Consider the following 5,852-nt stretch of genomic DNA (forward strand, 5'->3'; position numbering starts at 1 on the left):
GATAAGAAATATATTTCAGTAACCACTTCAAGCCTATTGCAAGGATCTTAATTGTGTAATTATCAAAAACTTTTAAGCAAGGATTTCATACACTGTCACTTTACATGTATTCTGATTGCCCCTATGCTTGTCAAGGGCATGAAAAAGTTCACATCTGCATTTTACCTTCTGTAAAGTTTCCTATGCACACACACTGCATGCTTTTAACAATGCCAAATGAGAACAAAACAGATCTGGCCTCAATTTCTGGCTTTATTTTATACCTGTATAATAGATGCTTTCCATGCAGGGAACAGCAACAGGTTCCCTTTAATCTCTCCCACCCCCTTGTCCCCAAGCACATACCCACCTACCCGGTCAGCATTCACAAGGAAAGAAGCAACAAGTTACTCTAGTTTGAGCCCTTCATTCACCTATGTGACAGCAGTGGCCCAATACGACAGCAGTGGCACAATACCCAAATACCAGTGCTGTCACTAGAAGATACAGAGCGAGTCACATACTCCAACCTAGAACAACCAGGTCACTACCAGAAACTAAACAGAGCAGGAGAGTAAGCCCTCGTTCACACCTGAACGTTTTGTAGCGCGTTCTACGCTCGACGAACGCTCTACAAAACGCTCAAAAATATAAATCCCATTGTATTCAATGGTCTCGTTCCCACCTTGGCGCTACAAAACGGCCCACGCCTGAAAAGGTACAGGTACTACTTTAGGCCGTTTTGTTGCGCGTTCCCATTGGGATACAGCCAAGTAGCCTTCGGAAGCGCGCATTTGAGGCGCGACTTTTTTACCGCGAATTGCGGTAAAAACGCGCGTTTGTGGCACGACAGACGCGCATATGCAATATGCCTAGGTGTGAACGAGACCTAAAGGAAAGGAGTGTTTGTGCTGCTGGTGGGAAGGGGCATTATTGCAAACCTGTTATTTTCCTGCATGGGCAGGGTTTGCTTTAAAGGAGAACTATGAGGTGAGTGATTTCCACTCACCTCATAGTTCTAAGCCGACCTGTGACAATGAGACTGTCACAGGTCGGCTCAGTAGATCTGGAGGTGAGGGAACACATACCGGGTTCCCTCACCTCTCGATCCTGTCACGGCTCTCTGCCGTGACAGGGGGAGGGGCTGGATTCCCCTCTCCCCGCTCCGATCTGCCAGCGCTGACTGGCGGAATGGACGGGGGAGGGGGCGGGTACAGCTGGCTCTGCCTCTACATAGGCAGAGCCAGCTGTCACTCACGCAGCTGGGCGGATCCTGTCATCTAAGTCGGGATCCGCTCCAGGTGCGGCCTCTCAGTATACCGCGAGCTGTAGCTCGCGGTATACTGAGCTTAGGGTAACGGGAGGACGCTAGTTTGTGTCCTCCCGTTACCCCAAGGAGAACTATGGGGAAAAACACTGACCCCATAGATCTCCTTTAAAAGCAAACCATTGTTAAAATCCAAAATATTTCAGTTAACTTTACCAAATCGGGCACAACATCTTAAACCCCCTTCCATGCCTCTAGAGAAGCTCAGAGGCTTACCTAAGCATCAGCAAGCCCCCTTCCCTCCTATGTGGAAATGCCAATAACTTGCTCAGACATCGCCCTGTGGTATACGGGCAGTCTGTGTGCCCATTCACTTTGGCTGATCCGTACCAAAGGGAAGGAATGTAAATTAGAAAGTATGGCCTGCTAGCTTAAGCTGACCATACACTGCTCAAATGTGCTGCCAACTGTGCTGAACTTTGAGTAGTGTGTTGTGCTGCCGCCACCCTCATTTGACAAAAGTCCATTTTCCAAACGGTTTTTGTTGAAGTCTGAAAATAGTCAGTCAGGGACTGCAGCCAATAGCTGCATTTACATATACTGTACATTTAATCTCTCCATCAACTGGCCCAAAAAAAAAAAGACGTAAAGCCAAACTTCTTTTGGCTTTACTTCTCTTTGGGTCACAGAAGTTCATGAGCAAAATGTGTTCCTGTGCCCCAAAAGTCAGCATCTAGTGGGCTACTGCCTGTTATATTCTGACCGTGCAGAGCCACGTTGCAGCAAGGAAGATTTCCAACAATATTGTCAGGATCCACCGCACTGCCTGATTGACACCTGACTGCCTCTTTAGAGCCATAGCCAGCTGTTCCCGCCCCCTCCCGTCTGTCCATCCAATGAGTGCTGGGGGAACAGAGTGCGGAGGGGAAATCCCTGCAGGAAGCGGTGACTGAGCAACACTGCTCTCATCAGGGAGGAGACCCTGAGCCCAGTGATCAGCGGTTACATGTTTGTTCAGCTCAGAGCTCACATGTGACAGCTGCAGGGTCCCACACCAGCTCTAAGTATTGGTAAGAGTATTTTACTCTCCTGGTACTTCTCCTTTAACTAATTATTAACTATTACCATCTAATTGGAGTTTGGTTCTCAGATCTATTTTGCCCTATTACACCTTTCAAGCAGACTAAAGCTAGCCATACGTTTGATTTCTTTGTTCAACTGGCAGGACAAAGAATCTAATCAATACCCGAAAAGAAGCAATGAGCTGTTTGTTCGAAGATTTTCCGACTGGCTCCTCAATCTGCTGATTGGCCAATGCCAGCTGGAAGCAGCAAGCACTGTGAAAATTTGCACATTGTATGGCCACCTTAAGGTGCCCATACACGACTTGGGCCCTCAAAGACTTTTGCCTTGCGATGGTTATAAGCGAATTAAAAGCTCGTACGATCTGCCCATCATGGACGAGCAGATCATACTGGCGATTATCGCAAGCCCGCCCCCGACCGCAATGCTGAACGGGCAGTTGAACACCGGCCCGTTCCGCAGTTGTTGAACGAGCACGCCACTAACCCGCCGACAATCGTACGATTCTCGGCGGGTTTTCTAGCATGCTCGTTCGACAAAAAGACGTGCGACCGTACAGTAGAAACGGTAGCCCGCCTTCCATACACCTGCTGATTGTATGATCGCGGGATTTCCCACAATTATCGTACGATAAGCGCAAGGTGTATGGGACCTTAACAGTAATGAGCATTTCTTTTCTCTCATTGACCCTTTGTTCAGGTGCTAGAAGCAAAAGTAAGGCAAATATGAGCTGTCCAGGCAAAGGTTTGATTTAACATCTACACCGATTAATGCTTGAACTTTACCTGGCCCAACCATGATTTACAATTTGTGTATGCAACGCAAGACTGCGAATTAATACACAGTGTCCCTTTTATATTATAATTCCTGCTCTCACCCAGGGGATGATAATTGTGTGTAAAAGGATTACAAGGATTTACACGGCTTTAAATAAACCTGAGCACAATGAAAAATGCATAAACCAGCCTTACATTCATATCTGTAAAAAATAAGTCAAGATAACTGGACTTGCTGTATTTTTCTTGAAGACGTTTCACTGGCCATCCAACCAGCTTTCTCAATTCAGAATGACTTGTACAAAAAATTATCTGGGAATAAATATGGTGAATGTTGCTCCAATCCACAATCTGATAGTTGCAACCAGGTGTTAATGGCATTTGCATGGAACTAGGTGTTATTAACCTGCCCTGAGAGGCATTTGTCTCCCGAGCATGCTAAAAACCAGCCGAAAATCGTACGATTCTCGGCTGGTTTTCTAACATGCTCCTTAGACAAAAGACGTGCGACCGTACAGTAGAAATGGTCGCACGTCTTCATTCACACTGCACGATTCTCGTACGATCACGGGATTCCCTGCTATTCTCGTACGAGAATTGTGCAGTGTATTGGAAATCCCGCGATCTTTTGTCTAAGGAGCATGCTAGAAATCCAGCCGAGAATCGTACGATTTTCGGCTGGTTTGAACGGTGCACGGGAGACAAATGCCGAACGGGCCGGTGTGCGCACACTGCCCGTTGAGCATTGCAGTCATCGGAAGCCCGCCCCTCAGCGGGGCGGGCTTGCGATGATCGCAAGTACGATCTGCCTGTCCAAGATAGGCAGATCGCACGTTTTTTTAATTACTTTACAACCCTCGCAAGACTAAGGTCTTGCGAGGGTTGTAAAGTGTGTGGCCACCTTAACACTCCAGGCCTGCTGTACAGGGACTGCAGGAGGAGGATGTTAGCAGCTCATATTCAGGAACTTACACTGCTTGCATTACAAGCATTTGAAGCGGACCTTTACCCAGATCTTTATAACAAAACACACCTTCAGAAATGTTTAGTAATGACAATCTACAAACACATACTTCTAGAACGCATCAAAACTGCATCCAAAGTATTCCAATGGTATTTTGGGCTCTAGTTCACACCACAGCATTCAGTTCCAAAGCATGTGGAAAAACTGCAGCATGCCCTTTTTTTTCTGCTCTGGAATGCACAAAAATGCATGCACACAATGAAAGCACATTTTATGCTAAAAAAAAAAATTGTTTAACCCCTTCGTGACTGACGACGTACAGTGTACGTCGCCAGCATCGGGGCTGTTTAAACAGACTCCCGGCGACTTTTGCCGCCGGGAGTCTGTTTAAACTTGTAGAGCCGACTGTCGGCTTTACAACAGAAGCGATCCTGGCGACTTACCTGTCGCCAGATCGCTTCTGCGTCCCGAAGAAGGGGCCGCAAAAAATGGGTAATTTGTTGTGTTTTGGGGCATTTAATTAAATTTGTCACTAAATTTTGGGGTTTAATAAGGAGTTGCGCTAATATTGCGCAACATAAAAATTTTCAACTACCACCATTTTATTCTATAGGGTCTTGGCATTCAGAAAATATATAATGTTGGGGGGTTTTACGTCATTTTCAGGCCTAAAATGTGGAATATAACATGGGTGCAAAAAATGAAAACAAAGGGCCTCAGTCATGAAGGGGTTAAAAACAAAAAATGGCCCGGAATGCGGCAAAAACACTGCAAAATACACTGCAAAATACACTGCAGGTGCAGAAACTCTGGTCCAGATTTGGTGTGAACAAACCCTCAGGCTGGGTTCCCACCATTTTCTGGACCAGATCTGGAACATAATGCATTGCATTTTTGCTGCGATTAGAATTTTTTGAAGCTTAAAATGGTCTTACAGGTGCATTCCATACATTTGTGATGCATTTTTGTATGCGTTTTGATGCGTTCCAGACCAGACAAAATAGGACAAGAAGTATTTTTCTGGTCCGGAACGGATTGCGCTGGTGGGAACAGAGACCAGAAATAGCATAGGGACACATTGGGATGCATTTTGGGCCCGTTCACACCAGAACGCACAGCCTCGCACTGCGGCCAGCTCACTTTGGTGGGGTTGGAGGGGGCGTGGCGGGCCATTGAAGTGAATGGCACCATAGCCACTCCCTCCGGCCGCAATGGGATTGCCCGCACGGGATCGCAATTTTGATCGCACCGGACCAGACCGCAGCCACAATGTGCCGGGCGATCGCATTGTGGCCGGAGGGCGTGGCTACGGTGCCATTCACTTCAATGGTCCGCCACGCCCCCTCCTGGCCTACAAAAAAGTGAGCCGGCCGCAATGTGATGCAGTGCGTTCCGGCCAGAACAGACCGGAACGCACTGCATATGGTGTGAACATACCCTTTGGGTCCGGAAACAGTCTGGTGGTAATCTGGATGTGGTGTGAATGGGCCCTCAAAGCAGGAAGTGAATGCTCTGCAAGTGTAAATATTTCACAATCACAGCATTTTACACCGGACATGTCTATGTTATTATTAGTCATCATCCATAGAGGGATGCAGTGGTAGAATCTGATTGAGTGTAAATGTCCGCTTTAATATGATAGACATGTTTGTTAGGTGAAGGATGTTCAAGGATCTGACGCTTCTGCTGGTCACAGAGCTTAGATCAGTTTGATAGACCGGCATTGGTCAATTCTCAAGGGGGTCTTTTCAGTCAGATGCAAGCACAAACATGAACACAATGG

This window comes from Nanorana parkeri, unplaced genomic scaffold (genome assembly GCF_000935625.1).
Source record: "Nanorana parkeri isolate BGI_ZX_2015 unplaced genomic scaffold, ASM93562v1 scaffold1345, whole genome shotgun sequence".
Taxonomy (NCBI): Eukaryota; Metazoa; Chordata; class Amphibia; order Anura; family Dicroglossidae; genus Nanorana; species Nanorana parkeri.